This window comes from Pan paniscus, chromosome 5 (genome assembly GCF_029289425.2).
Source record: "Pan paniscus chromosome 5, NHGRI_mPanPan1-v2.0_pri, whole genome shotgun sequence".
Classification (NCBI taxonomy): Eukaryota; Metazoa; Chordata; class Mammalia; order Primates; family Hominidae; genus Pan; species Pan paniscus.
Window position 1 is genome coordinate 146,635,157 of NC_073254.2, and position 16,989 is coordinate 146,652,145.

The 16,989-nt window shown below is 35.4% G+C and overlaps 1 pseudogene; it reads left to right on the forward strand.

The window, feature by feature from the left end:
• Nucleotides 1-2,723: 2,723 nt before the first annotated feature.
• LOC129398043 (PRELI domain-containing protein 1, mitochondrial-like) lies at nt 2,724-9,342 on the forward strand (annotated as a pseudogene).
• The last annotated feature ends 7,647 nt before the right edge of the window (nt 9,343-16,989 follow it).

The following is a 16,989-nucleotide window of genomic DNA, read 5'->3' on the forward strand; positions in this document are numbered from 1 at the left end:
GTTGGGTATTGATGGAACCATGATGTATGATGCTATAAACATAGCAATCTGTTACCTGTTGACTTGCAGAGTTACATTGGCCTCATCAACATACCTGGGATGTCAGTTGTTTTGGAATTTCGTTCTCTCAATTACTTTTTATAGCCTAATCCCTCTTTCTACTTTTCCTAGCTATATTGCTTTAAATTAGCTAAAACCAATTTACCTCTCTACTGTTGTTACTAATAGCTTTGATTCTTTTCACAATTCTTACTTTCTTGTAATGCCTATAATTTTAAAACTATTTTAACTGACACATTTGCTGTTTCTTTTAATAAAGCTTAGAACAGGTTCTCAGTGAGTCAGAGTAGGACAAAAAAAAAAAAAAAGAATCCTGAAAGTATCCTACCACAAGATATTTTAACTAACCCCATGAGAGTCCTGCTGCTAAAATTGTACACCTACTGGTCATTGCTCATAGATAGCTCATAAAGCTTTCAGGCAAGGATATTCCTAATACACAAGCTCAAAGGAAATTGGAAAAGATGGTCCTCCCATTGCTAGATTTTCACTGCACTCATAATTCTTGAGGATCCATGTATTAAATAGCAGAATGGCAAAATAATTTTAAATTAACTAGTATTCTCAATAGTTTTGACTTTTAATTTTTTATTAAAATGAATACAAATGTTTAAAATTCAAATAAAAGGTTAAAGCATAAGTTTGCTTAGCTATGCTGTGACTATAATCACTCCTGTACTCTTAAAGACTTGATTTGTTTCTTCTGTACTTAATGTGCTATTCAATTCACACAGAATATCTGTCACTTATTATAATAAGTAGTTTTAGCCTTTAGGACTAAGGCTGAGAATTTTGTTAACTGCCAAGAGCATATGTTAGAGAAAATAGCTCAGTATCTGCTTTCTTTAAAAGAAAAAATTACTTTGTATACTCATTTAAAATGTTACTTATAACTTGTTACTAAAAATAACAATTATAATGTACTTACCATAACATTTATAAATATCTCTAGAGTTTTGTAATGCCATAGAAGCACCAAAAAAGAATGATAAATAGGGTGGATCACCAAACAGTAAAGGAAAGCCAGAGACAATAAAACATATTGACAAAAATGCTGGCAATATTGCAAGAAGTGAAAGAAATAACAGTAGGAAAGAGTGATGGAAGTGCTCAATGATGATGAAATATTTCTTTCTTATATTTCAGGAATGGGATGTAAAAAGATGAACAAACAAAAAGAAAAGATAATATTGCAAAACACCGTATTGTGCTTATACCCAAAGAAGTTAAAATTAAATTTATAATCAATTATTTTATTGCATAAAGTTAATCACAATTTGGAAGGCCATTGTTTCTAAGTTTTCTGTAAATTTTACTTTACTCACAATATGTAGGGTCCTGGTTTAGGCCTGGTAGAAGAGCTAAATGACATTATGCATTTCTTCTAAAAGCTCATGAACCTAGACATGTCCTAAAATTATAGGGCAATATATGATTGATGCTAAATGTGAGTTAACAGTCAATAAGTAGTATATGGATGAGTAGTTCAGAATGAGGAAAAATCTTAAGGGCTAAAGTGATGAGAAATTTTTGATGAAAGATGAGGAATATTGGGAGAGAGGTACAAGATTATAAAAGAGAAAAGGTGGGTTATTATTTCCTTAGGAAGAAAGATGTAGAAAGATGCAGAGGCGTGTGCAGAAGCAGCAAGATCAGTGTGTAGGTATCTGTGCAGAGGACTGGGAGAGACCAGATTAAAGTGACTTGCTCAAAGTAATAAATATTAACTCCAGAAACTGAAAACTTTCAATTCCAACTACATGAGGAACAATGATCTCTAAGTTCAAGTTACGTGTTTCTAAGTAAGTCAAGATTTGGTTTCTTCTTGGAGAAAGGGAAGAGATTTTTCAGTTTTGAGAATTGAAAGGAGAATGAATATGGAGATATATTTTGAAGGTCGAGTTAAAAAAATGAGAAAGTAAGTTCCTTAAAGTAAGTAAAATAGGGTGAGAGTGGGTGGGCATGTGTTCATAGGTGGCTATGACAGGTGAAGAAAAACAATACTGGAATTCAAATAAGCAAGAGATTATTTTGTTAAATGAGCCTTTTATGGGAATGCTGAATTTACCAAGAATAGTAGACAGGAGAAATCACAGTAGAAAGAAAACTTGTGAATTAGGTGCTAGAGTGTTAAAGACATTAAATCAAAATGTGAAATTTCCAGAAGTTTTCAATTCATGCAAATATATTTTTCATATTTAAGGCAAAGTTAGAGAAACATAAAAATATTTATAGTGCTATATTTATGTTTTTATTCCTTTAAAGATCTGTAGCTACCATGTTAAAACTGGGAAAAGATTATTATATATAATTTTACTCGTAAAATATATTTTAAAACAGGTTTGAAAGTCAAATTTTCATCTGTAAATGTACAACTGATAAGCATCCTAAGGCTTACCTGTTTAATACAAATAGAATTATAGGCTGATGAAATTTAATAATTCTACCATTTCTTAATTTTCATTTATTTTATGAGGACCTGGAAAAAATTCAAAAATAGATAGTGTCACTATCACTGCCATTACTGCAATTTCTGGTAGTTCTCCTGTTAGCGCTATTCTAGATGTGGATGCTGCTGGCTCCATCTACGGATCCTGTCCACTGTCCAAATATTGTGCTAAGTGATTTATATCTCAAAAGTCTTTTAAAAGAGTTACCGGGCCGGACAACTCATGGCGGCGGCGGCGGCGGCAGCTGCTTGGGCGCGGTGCGGTGGTGACTGAGCTACGAGCCTGGCGGAGGGTGTGCGCCGAGCCCCGGTCCGGCCAGGCCCCTGCGTGCCTCCCAGGCTCCGCACCCCTGATGCTGCGCGGGTGCTGAGCCTGCTCCGGCCGGGACGATGGTGAAGTATTTCCTGGGCCAGAGCGTGCTCCGGAGTTCCTGGGACCAAGTGTTCGCCGCCTTCTGGCAGCGGTACCCGAATCCCTATAGCAAACATGTCTTGACGGAAGACATAGTACACCGGGAGGTGACCCCTGACCAGAAACTGCTGTCCTGGCGACTCCTGACCAAGACCAACAGGATGCCCCGCTGAGCCGAGCGACTGTTTCCTGCCAATGTTGCTCACTCGGTGTACATCCTGGAGGACTCTGTTGTGGACCCACAGAATCAGACCATGACTACCTTCACCTGGAACATCAACCACGCCCGGCTGATGGTGGTGGAGGAACGATGTGTTTACTGTGTGAACTCTGACAAGTGGCTGGACCGAAATCCGCCGGGAAGCCTGAGTCTCCTCTAGCTTATTTGGTGTCTTCAGAGCTGTCCAGGAATTTGGACTTGCCGATTCAAAAGCAACGTGACCAAGACTATGAAGGGTTTTGAATATATCTTGGCGAAGCTGCAAGGCGAGGCCCCTTCCAAAACACTTGTTGAGACAGCCAAGGAAGCCAAGGAGAAGGCAAAGGAGACGGTACTGGCAGCTACAGAGAAGGCCAGGGACCTCGCCAGCAAGGCAGCCACCAAGAAGCAGCAGCAGCAGCAACAGTTTGTGTAGCCAGCCCACCACCACCACAGCACCCCAGACAGCTAGGCTTAGCCCCTCGACCCTCCCTCCATTGTACTTTATCATTAAAAATCAACTTCCAGCCCTGTCAAAAAAAAAAAAAAAAAAGAGTTACCATTATAATATTCATTGCTCTGATAAAGAAACTGAGGCTTAGGGAACTGAAATACTTTTTCTAAACTTATTGTTTGCATATTTAAATATTCTACATATTTTTTACTAATGTTTTCTCCGAATTATGTACAACTTCCTAAGAGAAGTGTGTTAAAATTTTCCACTGTCATAGTAAATTTTTGAATTTCTTCTTCTCATGATTTTGGCAAATTAAATTTTATTTTGTGACAATTTTGAAAGTTTATGGGAACTCTATCATTAATTCTATTGTTTACTTTCGTAAATATGCAATAATTCTTTTTATCTCATGATTATTTTTACCTTAAAATCTTTTGTATTTGATATTAATGGAGTTATATCAGTTAGCGTTTGCCTTGTTTTGATCATTTTACTTTTAGCCTTTCTTTTATTATGTTAGTTATGTTAAAAGACATTTAGCCGGATAGTTTTAAATTTTTATATTAATCTGAGGATCTCCTTTAATTGCTGACTTTAATCCATTTATATTTATTGTGATTACTGATAAAGTTTGTTTTATTTTTATTGTCATGGTGGTAGTTCTGTTTATTAGTGATATTGCTCTAAATTTTTTTCTTCCAGTTTCTTCCATCATTGAATTTTTAAAAAATCAAACATAAAACAAGGACAAACACTTAAAATAAGATGACTATTTTCTGGAAATATTTCTAAAGATATTTGGCCAAGAATATATAAAAGGAAGGCTGCTGTGGAAACTTTTTGCTCTCCTGGTACAATGTCATAGCTTTTCCTTTCTCTTTCTTCCTACTGGAATGCAGATGTTCTGGCTATAGCTGTAACAGCTATCTTGTAACCAAAAGAATAGCAGAGACATTGATAGCCATGGGACAGAACTTAACAGCTTTCTCTTGTCTTCCTATTATATGAGGAAAATAATCTATTTTAAGTCACTGTACTTGGGTTATAAATGGAGTCAAATACAAAATATATATATATTTTTCTCTCTTAATTTCTAGTAGATGGTTATCCCACCCACCTTTCTTCTTTTGATTTTGAAATCGTACATTCATTTTTGATCCTTCAATTGTTATTCTTCAATTTTTAGAAAACAATTGTCTTTACAATGGGCTAAAACTACTTGATATCTCTACCCTTCTAAATAAATAATACAAAAGAATGCTTTTGTCTCAGTCACCCTCATCATTCTTTCCTATCTCCCAAATATAAAGTCTGATATTTTAGATTCAATTTATTTATACTGTTCAAATTAGTGACTGTTACTGTTATATTTATAATCAAAACATGTTTAGATTTCCCAATATTTTTACAAGTTTATTTTTGTAATCTTCTCTCTTATTTTACTGTCTTCTTACTGAAATTTAATAAATGTTCCTTCAGTTAGGTCTGCAAAACTTGATCTATTTTGATCTTTGCTTGTTAATATATTTATTTAAGCTTCACATTTGAATAAGATTATGTAGAATTCTAACTTAAGATATATATTCCCTCAGCTCTTTGAAGATGTTACTGCATCGTCTTCTGACTTCTGTTGTAGTTCTAAGAAATCTGCTCTCATCTAATTGTTCTTTTGTGTGTCTTTTTTCTGATTGCTTTTATTATATCTTCCTTGTCTTTGATTTTCTTTCTTCTGTTTCTTATCCTGACAGTGGCAGCAGCAGCACTCCACCCACCTCAGCAGCTCAGGTTTTTTGGTTTCAATAATGGAAACTGCTGCTGCCCAGCAACCTCAGCAGTCAGTCTCTAGCAGTACCAGTAGCAGGCAACACTTGTAGCGTGGATGTGGCGGCAACAACAATGGGAATGTGGGCTCCCAGATTGTTTAGTGTCCTCAGGAGTAGGAGCTGTTGGCTTCTTACAATATGGTTGTACTAGTGGTTCCAACAGCACAACAACAACAGCAACACTTAGGTAAGACCTAAGTGTTATCTTTTGCTCCTTTAGCTCTTCTAACACATTGTAAATAATTCTCTATATTATACTCTTCTAATTGAAACACCTAGGGTATTTCTGTTTCCCACCTGGATGTTGATTAATACAATATAAGTGAGAATATGGCAGATTATATTAATGTTAAATATTATACAACCTTATCCCAATGATATTAATATTGGCCATCCAATTTGTTTTAACTAGTGAAATGGGAGCAGAAGTAACATGTGTCATGTTCAAGCACAAGCTTTAAGAGATATTACATGGTTTCACTCTATTCTCATTTACCTCTGCGACAAGACCAGCAATGTCCCAGAGAAGAGCTGCCCAATAGTTTGGATTCTGGAGTGCAGACATGAGCCTGAGGCACAGCCGAAATATAATGGGCATGTAACATGAACAAGAAATATACCTTCGTTGTTGTAAACTACTAATATTTTTGAATAATTTGCTATTGCTGTATAATTCAGGATGACATACAATTTGGATTTACTTTTACTTATTATGTTTGAGAATAATTGGACTCAATCTGAGAAATTATTTTTCGATTCTGAAAATTCTGCCATTAGCTTTGTGAATATTGCCTCCTGCAACTCACAAGCCTCATTTTCTTGTTCTCAAATTAGAAATATATTGACTTTCTTATTATATTCTTTTCAAATTGTAACTTCTCATATTTTCACATGGATAACTCTTTGTGTTACATTCTAAATAATTTTCTCCATCTGTCTTCCAGTTTATCTGTGTCTAATATCCTAATAGACTGTCCATTATTTAATGACTATATTTTTATGTCTGAAAATTTGATTGCATTTTATGTGTTTTTCCCTCTTTATAACATTAATTTTTCCTTTTGATTTATATTTGTTCTTTTGTCTTTTTTCATTTAAAATGTACTTATTTCATAATCTTTAGATTGTTTCCGTTATTATAGAGTTAAAATCTTTCTGTTTGTGGGGTTCACTGACTCTCCCTCATAATGGGATTATTTCCTCATATATTTTATAGTTTTTAGCAGTGAAGCCATCTTCAATGGGGATTTTCTCCCTTCTAGGAATGTTGTGAACTCTAAACTAGTGTAATATTATTTATTTCTTTCACATTTCCATCTTCTAGTGCTAGAGAAATTCATAGGACTAGGACTAGGAGTAGTTTCTCACTAATATTTTTTGGCTTGAGAAGTCAAGCACTATGACATTAATGTAAATTTTAGACCCCAGACTTGTGTACAGCACAGGTTTGGGGCTTTGATTTTTCAACAGGAGGTTTTATTCATCAGTATCCTCAATCAGCAACAAATAAGTTTTGTTGGTCAAAGTTTTTTTCAGGTTCTTTTTCATTGAAAGGGTGTCCCTCCAAGGACCCCACATTTTCTATAGATATGTCAATGCTACACCTACCATCTCACTTTATGTGAGATTAAAGACCCAGTACTTACATGTTAGAGCTTTTCTCCATGTTTGATAGCTCTTAGGGACCATATCTAATCTAATATCACAAAAAAGCTATTTAGCATCTGTTTGCAAAAATATCATTCTGACTATTAATTCTAGTTTGTGTTTCTAGTATCAACTGTTCTAGCTCAATGTCTATATCAAGTTTTGTAGTATTTTGTGCACATTTCTCTGTTTGTAAGGAAAAGAGTTCTTAGGTTAGCTCAAAATATCTAATTGCTGGATGTAGAAATAAATATATGCATATATGTGTATAGGTTATATATATGTATGTTTCATATATCTATATATAGGTTTCATACACATATAGAAATATATATGAAAGGTAGAGGTCATCTATATGTTCACTGAGTTAGCAGAAAACATAATTTAAACCTGAAAAACAAAAGCAGACAAAAATTGCATGGAGAAATGCAGAACCTTATTAAACAAAGGAATAGGCAAGGTTATGGATTTGGGGGAAGAGTGGCCCTTTGGTTAAATTCAAAAGAAGCAGTGTTTTTATTGGATCAAAGGAAACTGGGCCCATTACTGACTAGGAATGTTCTCTGGAGCTTGCTGATTGTTGAGAGATTTAGCTCAAAGTTGTGTGAGCCACGAATACTTACCACCATTATAGTATTACAATTTTCTCCATTTGTCTATGTATTTACCTTTATTTGTGAGTTTTATACTTTCATATGCTTTGGTGCTGCTCTTTAGGTCCTTCCATTTCAACTTGAACAATTTCTACTAGCATCTTTTTCTTTTTTGTAAAGCATGTTGAGCAATAAACTCATTCTGCTTTGGTTTGCCTAGGAAAGTCTGTATCTTCATTTCTGAAGCATAGTTTTTATCAGGTATGGCATTGTTGGTTGGCAACTTTTTTCTTTTGGCACTTTGAATATATCATTCCACTTTTTTTCTGGCCTGCAAGGTTTCTGCCAGAAAGTCTGCTGATAGTCTGATGGTGTTCCCTTGTATGTGGTAATTTGCTTTTCTTTTGCTACTTTCAAAATTCTCTCTTTGCCTTTGATTTGGAAAATTGTATTGTAATGTATCTTGGCGTAGATTTCTTCTCCTATTTGGCATCCCTTTGGCTTCATGAATTTGGATGTTGATTTCTCTTCCAAGATTTGGGAAATTTCAGCCATTTGGAGAAGGTACACATCTGAGACTTCCTCCACCAGCAGGGAGATAGAGGAGTGGAGAGTACACAGAGGTTTCAGGGGCTCCTAAAATTTGTAGCCAGGCTAATTGCTGGAGGCTTTTAAGCCAGTCTGGAAAGACTGGGAAAGGTGGCTGTTTCTTCAATTGCTCAATACCAATGCAAATTTACAAGAAACATGAAGAATTTGGAATATATGATACAACTAAAAGAACAAAATCATTCTCTAGTAACCAATCCTAAAGAAATGGATATGTATATACTGCTTGACAATTAAAAATTATTGCCTTGGAGCTCAGTGAGCTGTAAGAGAACACAGAAATACAACTAAAAGCAATTAGATAAATGATACGTAAACAATATGAGCCTATCAACAGAGCTAGAAACCATTAAAAAAGACCAAACAGAAAATCTAGGGCTAAAGACTATAATAAATAAACTAAAACTTTTAATAGAGAGCTTCAACAGCAGGCCTGGACAATCAGAAGAAAGATTAAGCAAACTTGAAGTGAGGTCTTTTAAAATTATGCAGTCAGAAGAAGAAAAAGAAAAAAAGATTGAAAAAAGTGAAGAAACCTTAAGAGAGTTATGAAACATTATTAAATGAACCAATATATGCATATGCATATCTCAGAAAGAGGAGAGAGAGAAGGGGGAGGAAAGCTTATTTAAATATTTCTTTAAATTTTACTGTAGAGTTATTTTGTTTCTCTAGTTGTGTCATATATTCCTAATTCTTCATGAGTCTTGTGATTTTGCATGGTATATGAGCAATGGAAGAAGCAGCCACCTTTCCCAGTTTTTACACACTTGCTTTGCTGAGGAAAGACCTTCACCAATCAACCTAGCTAAAGATTCTAGGGGTCTCTGACACCTCTGTGCACTCTATTTCTCTAACCTCTCTCCTGGGGAAGAATGGGGATGTACACCTTCTCTCATTCTCATAGGGCTGAGTTTGCTGCAGTTAGTTGTCCACACCTTCTCCCTAGGGCAGTGCCTCAAAAGCCTGTGATGTTGGATGCATGCTTCACTCCTTCCCTTCCTCCAGGAGGCAAAAGTCTGGGCATTGCCCAGATTTTTCCACTCTTGCAGAGCTGTCTGGCTGCAGGAAGATTTCTTCTCCTTTTCTTGGTTCTTAACTGCCTCCAGGCTTCTGGAATGGAAGCCCCAATAATGGAACTATGCTGGTTCCGTTAGTATTTTGTGTGAGGTAAAACAGAAACCAGTCCCTATGGCAGTGCACTGAAAGGCCTGAGACATTGGATACATACTCCACTATTTTCTCTGAGGAAGAAATACAAGTTGGAGGCAGTCTTTCTTGGTCCTGAGATGGGCTGGCATGGGGGAGGAGGTAATGTGGATAAAGTGAAATTGTTCTTTTCACCTTTTTAAATGCAACTGTTCTCAGTTTGTGATGATCTGGGGGTACTGCTTCATCTGAGCTGGATTCTGAACCTCTCATAAGGATTTTCTGGTCCATACATTGTTGTGAAATCAGTGTTTCTCCCAGGAAACAAAGCCTGGGACTTTCTATTACACCATGTTGCTATCACCTCCTCTCACATTCTTCTTGGTGAAACATTTTATTTCCTTGTAAATGCAGTCTTTATCCAGTCAGTTTTTGCTTGAGATCAATAATTTTTCAAGATAAAGATTAGCTCAAGCACATAGGTCTACTTAGTTGCTTCACTTTTGTACAAATCACACACGAACTAAAAGCACAGTGTTAAGCAGTGTTTCATCTCTCCCCAAATGTGAAACATGCAGTTTTATCATTTTAATTGTTTCCATTTAAATACTGTTTAAGTATGATGTTGGTGTTACTGTAGAAAATTAAATATAAATTTTCTCCAAATTAATGTAATTTTAAGCAATCTTTTGACTGTAAGAAGTTTTCATTAACTGATTTAAATTAGTTGTTCTCAAATTTGAAAACTCATGGATCCTGAGAATATATTTGCATTTTCCTGAAGAATCTATACCCTCCAGTTTGAGAAACAACTGTTTTAAATGTTGATTTTCATTAAAAGCTTCTTATTAAAATATTTACAAAATTTTATACAGCTGGACTTAGCTGAATTTTCTTATTTTTTGCAGTTTATGACAGCTATTGTTAGAGATAATGATTGTGGTAAACTTGTGGGAGTAGTTCTATTTCCTTTCTCTTTTCAGGAACACTGCCAGTATCAGGAATCACTGGCTGCCTCAAAATTGCAGCTGTGGTTGTCTTCTCAGATTACTAGGAAATTAAAGCAGTGTTCCTAGCAAACTTGAAAATTATTATTCAGCAAAGATTTGTACTAAGAAACACAGTTAATGAATGAAGACATTTAAAGGAAAAGATTGAGTAAAAATAAGAGGAAAATCTAGTTGTTAAATTAACCAATAGATCTTATACAAAAGGAAAGGAGGAAAAGAAAAATGCTGTATTTCAAGTTCCTCTTCCAACATTGGATTTTTTTTCCTCTCTCTCCTCTTTATTTAAATTTAATCTCTTTGTAGGTGATTATTTATTCTACTTTAAATGAAATATGCATAAGAAAATTGATACATGTTTGCAAGTTACAGTAAATTTTGTAACATTGGTTCTGACAATCTCCTTAATAATGAATGTGTATGTGTTCTGATCCAGACCTAGATTTCATTGTGTGATACCTGTTAAAAGTTTGGATGATATTTACTATCTTTATTTGTATTCTCTTTACATATGGACAATTAACCACTCTAGAAAGCTCATTTCAATTCTAATAGAGATTTTAAATGTGTTGTGATGATTCTATGATTCATGCTACGAAGTGCTCTAAAATAAATACAAAATGCAACTATCTTTAATACTCTGAAATTATTCATTATTAAATTAAAGTAGCATTCATTTTATGCTGGTTTTAATAGCTAATTTAACTATTTAAAGAAGCTACTTTAAAAAATAAGACACTTCTTTCCATATTACGTGGTGGGTATTCTCAATCTTCATCCCCAACCACATTCTCCCAGAATTTGGGTTGGTTAAAATTTAATATTAATCTCCTTCCCACTTTCAATACTTTCAAGGCAACAGTTTTCCCATTATGTCAAAACTGACTTATTTTTTCACAAACCAAATTTTTCTAGCTCTGTTGATCATTTAAGACTATTGAAAAATCAGGGCAGATTTTGGAAAGTACAGCAGAATACAATTTATTACTGGTAAATTTTCAGTTATGATCAGCCTTCATGTTTTTTAAGATGAAACAATTTGTTTTAGAGGTGGGCAATTCTTAAAAAGACCAGTAGTTGGAGTTGGTTACACACACACAATAGTTATGTTTCCAATGTGTAAAATGCACCCAGTTTCTAAAATTCAGCAAATGATTTTCATTTGGTAGATGTTCAAACGTATTAATTATTCTGGGAGTGCCAAAATAAATTTTAAAAAAACTTTTCTGGGCAAATTTGACACCCAAAATTTGGTCGTATGCTGCTCTATTAAATAATAATTATATGGATTAATCCATTGTATTCTTATATATAAATTATTTACAATATATAGTAATTTATATTTACATATGTGTACACAATTCATATTTCCATATATGTACAAAATTATTTTATTTTTTCTTATCTAAATATATTAGTATAATATAGAATAAGTATATAACAGAATTTGGGGAGTTTTCTAGAACTATGACCCAAACTCAAACATCCTAAATTCACTCCCTAATTTATGTAAGGCTGTTTTTAAGCTTATGATTATGTAAGGCTGTTTTTGTTTTGTTTTGTTTTGTTTTTTGTATTTTTGTATTTTTGAGATGGAGTCTGGATCTGCTACCCAGGCTGGAGTGCAGTGGCGTGATCTTGGCTTACTGCAACCTCCAGTAAGGCTGTTTTTAAGCTTATGAATTAAAACCTTAATACACAAGGGATAGTTAATCTATGAGAGTTTTAATAAATCTGTAATTACTTTGATAAAAATCTGAAAATAATAGTAGCATCATAATGATTTGAGATTTTATGATGTTATTTAATTGAAAACTCTGAGTTGAATAGAAAAGAAATGCAGACTTTATCTAAGAAAGACTTCTTCAAATGTACTGTAAATGCAAAAAAAAACTATAGAAAAATATTTCTCTTGGATTTAAAAGTATTAAATGTCTTGCAAAAATGCTTGTCAGCAAATGAATTTTTTTATGGATGGAGAAATGAACTGAGAGGTTATCATCTGTTTTAACATTAAATGTGTAGATAAACAATCAAATAACTTATGGTAAAGAGATTCATTGTGGGTCATACCATGATTCCTTCACTTGCCTCAGTATGTGAATCATATTAATGAACAATAATTTAGTATTAATTGTACAAAAATGGTAATATTTATGATGTTATCCTAGAGGACTGGATATCCAAATTTGATTTAGTTAGAAAACAACTGTGGTGCCGTTGAAACTAAGCTAAGGGTGAGCCAGAGTGTTGAGCCAGCAGATGTCAGAGATTTAAGCTCCACCATCATAGACAGCACATTAGTATATTAGAGTGGAAAATGAAACCCCACGATTAATGCTTGCCTGATGGTTGATTGATGAAACTGAAAAATTCAAAATACTGAAGTAAAATAAAGGAGTAGAGGAGAGGGAGACAAAAAAGAAACAGTGAGAGAAATTGAGAGTGTGTGTGAGAGATTCAGAGAGATGACAAAACTGATTTTCCTATATTAAAATTTCTGTCAGACTTTAGATATTATGAAAAGTGAGAGAAAACTATTGGGTTGACCTACATAAAATTGCTGCTAATTTACTAGTTTTGACCTTCAAATATAACATTTTCATGTGCTTCCACATAATATAAAACCCCTAACTCAAGGTCTAACTTTTGATGAGGATTTTACATAAGGCAATTCCTAACCTTTTCTCATATAATGCAGTATACAATAAGTTTTGCCCCTCTTGTAGTAGCATTCTACAATTCTGTAGAGATTTTGTGTGATATGATTTGGCTGCATCCCCACCCAAATCTCATCTTGAGTTGTATCTCCCATAATTCCTCCATGTCGTGGGAGGGACCCAGTGGGAGATAATTGAATCATGGGGGTGGTTTCTCCCATACTGTTGTTGTGGTAGTGAATAAGTCTCTCTAGATCTGATGGTTTTATAAGGGAAAACCCCTTTCGCTTGGTTCTCATTCTGTCTTGCCTGCTGCCATGTAAGAAATGCCTTTCATCTTCTACCATGATTGTGAGGTCTCCCCAGCCATGTTGAACTGTGAGTCATTAAACCTCGCCTTCTTTATAAATCACCCAGTCTTGGGTATGTCTTTATCAGCAGTGTAAAAACAGACTAATACAGTAAATTGGTACCAGTAGGGTAGGGTGCTGCTGAAAAGATACCCGAAAACATGGACGTGACTTTGGAACTAGGTAACAGGCAGATTTTGGAACAGCGTGGAGGGCTCAGAGGAAGACGGAAATTGTGGGAAAGTTGGGAACTCCCTAGAGACTTGTTGAATGGCTTTGACAAAAACGCTGATAATGATATGGACAATGAAATCCAGGCTGAGGTGGTCTCAGATAGAGATGAGAAACTTGTTGGGAACTGGTGTAAGACTCTTGCTGGTGGCATTTTGCCCTTGCCCTAGAGATATGTGGAACTGTGAACTTGAGGGAGATGATTTAGGGTATATGGCAGAAGAAATTTCTAAGCAGCAAAGCATTCAAGAGGTGACTTAGGTGCTATTGAAAGCATTCAGTTTTAAAAGGAAAACAGAGCTTGAAAGTTCAGAAAATTTGCAGGCTGATGATACAATAAAAAAGGAAAACCCATTTTCTGAGGAGAAATTCAAGCTGGTTGCAGAAATTTGCATAGGTAACAAGGAGCCAAATTTTAATCACCACGACAATAAGGAAAGTGTCTCCAGGGCATGTCACAGACCTTTTCGTCAGCCCATCCCATCACAGTCCTGGAGGCCTAAGAGGAAAAAATGGTTTCATGGGCCAGGCCCAAGGGCCCCTCTGCTCTGTGCTGCCTACGGACTTGGTGCCCTGTGTCCCGGCCACTCCAGCCATGGCTAAAAAGGGCTAAGGAACAGTTTGGGCCATTGCTTCAGAGGGTGCAAGCCCCAAGCCTTGGCAGCTTCCAGATGGTGTTGAGCCTGTGGATGCACAGAAGTCAAGAACTGAGGCAGTGGAACCTCCATCTAGATTTCAGAGAATGTATGGAAATGCCTAGATGTCCAGACAGAAGTTTTCTACATAGGTGGAGCCCTCATGGAGAACCTCTGCTAGGGCAGTGCAGAAGGAAAATGTGGAATTAAAGCCCCTACACAGAGACCTGACTGAGGTACTGCCTAATGGAGCTGTGAGAAGAGTGCCACCATCCTCCAGTCCCCAGAATGGTAGATCCACTGATAGCTTGCACCATGTGCCTGGAAAAGCCGCAGACACCTAATGCCACCCTGTGAAAGCAGTTGGGAGAGAGGCTGTACCCTGCAAAGCCACAGGAGTGGAGCTGCCCAAGACCATGTGAACCCACCTCTTGCATCAGCATGACCTGGATGTGAGACATGGAGTCAGTCAAAGGAGATTATTTTGGAGCTTTAAGATTTGACTGCCCCACTGGATTTTGGACTTGCATGGGGCCTGTCGCCCCGTTGTTTTGGCCCATTTCTCCCATTTGGAATGGGTGTATTTATCCAATGCCTGTATCCCATTTGAGGCCTCCCCAGCCCTGTGGAACTATGAGTCCATTAAACCTCTTTTTCTTTATAAGTCACCCAGTCTTAGGTATGTCTTTATCAGCAGCATGAAAACAGACTAATACACTGGGGCTCTAAAGTGCTATTGTAAAAGGAGTAGGAAAAGAACTTTCCACAGACAACAACAGAAAAGTGAAAGAAACCCTGCATTCAACAAATGCTTATTGAACCTTTGCAAATAGCAGAGAAAAACAGAACAGACAACCTCAGAGTTTCTCTGAAACTTTAGGTTGATTGTTAAACATTATATGACTCCTGCAGTCCAATCTACCATACGTCCCCCATTTTTTTCCGTTGTTTTTCTGCTTCAATGTCTTAGAGAAAAATGATTTACCAATACATCGTCAACTTAAGTGTCCACGAATGGATGGATAAAGAAAATGTGGTTTGTGTGTGTGTGTGTGTGCATGCATGTATTCCTTTTTATGGCCATTATATATATAAAATGGAATTTTATTAGGCCATAAAAACGAATAAAATAATGTTTTTTGCATCAACATGGATGAAACTGGAGCTCATTCTCTTAAGTGAAATAAACCAGGCACAAAAGACAACTATCACATGCTTTCACTTATATGTGGGAGCTAAAAATTCTGATCACATGGAAGTAGAGAGTGGAAAGATAGAGAACAGAGACTGGGAAGGGTGAATCAGGGGAGAGGAAGGACAAATAGAAGTTAATTAAAGAGTACAAATTTACAGATAAATAAAAGTAAAAATTTCAATGTTTGATAGAGTAGGGTGACTGTAGTTAAACAAAAATGTATTGTACTCCAGTGAACACCCAAAATACCCTGACTAGATCACTCTAGATTATATACATGTAACAAAATTTCATGTGTATCCCATAAATTTGTACTAATAAAAAATTAAAGATTACATACCAAGTGACAATGAAAAAAAAATCCCTCTTTCTTTCAAACAGTTAAAAAATGTTTTCCATGGAAGTACATAAGTATATCCTTATGATTTCTAGCAGTTCTAGATTACCAATTGTGTATCTGCATGGCCAAATTCTCAATCAACTCCAGAAACTATGAGAGATGAAACTTAATTTGGACTTTAAAAAATGGACATATTTGAGTACAAAAGATAGAGAAGGCATTCCAAATAAGGAAGAAAATCATTCGGAACCTGTGTATCAGATAGGAGAAAGCTAATCAAAAAGATGAAGAAGAATGAATTAAGGTAATATGATGATAAAAATACCAGTTAACACATAAACATTAATAGCTGTGTCTTCTTTATAATTATCCAGGATTTCCCTTGATGCCAAGATTATATTTTTGTGCACATACCTATATTTTGTATGTAAGCTTCTACTAAAATCGGTATTGAAAAGACATGTTTGTTCTTATATGGATTGTACAAGAAATAGAATAGGTGCCGTCTCTACTTTGATGGGCGTAGCTCAGGTTTCAATGTTATTAAAGGTTAAATGATGATAAAAATATAAGAAATTTGAAATATAGCATTCTTCTCAAAAGCATGATTTTCAAACAAACAAGGTTTTCATGTTTGTTTATTTTGGAATATTTTCTTGATCTGTAGCATATTATTAAGTAAGACCCCTCTGATTATCAATCATTTTAGATTTGCTTAAGTAGAATGGTGATTTTAGTATATTCTTTAAAATCCTAGTGTATATTTATTTTCCCTTAATCAAATTAGAGTACCGTTTATTTTCAGCCCCTTGAATCCCCCCGACATCTTTTATTTGTATATTTTTTAGTTAGGATTTTATAAGTTTTTATATGCCATTTGCATTGTGTGGAATAGTCATAAAATTCATTGTCAGAGCTAGCATGTAGGACATGAAGGAAACGAAAATAGGAGAGAGAAAGAAATTGCATCAAGAAAGCAGGAGAAGCTAAAGGAAAAGTAAGAACAAAAGGAGGAGTGGAAAAGAGATTTAATAATGAGATAAGGCATGGCAGTGGGCTTCGGAATCAACTCTCTATCCCCACTGTGGTCAAGGGGTCCTTCTAAGGGAGGAGTAGGATGGAATTCATGTCTGACTATAATCTAATAATCTTTACCCTCTCCCTCAATCCCTG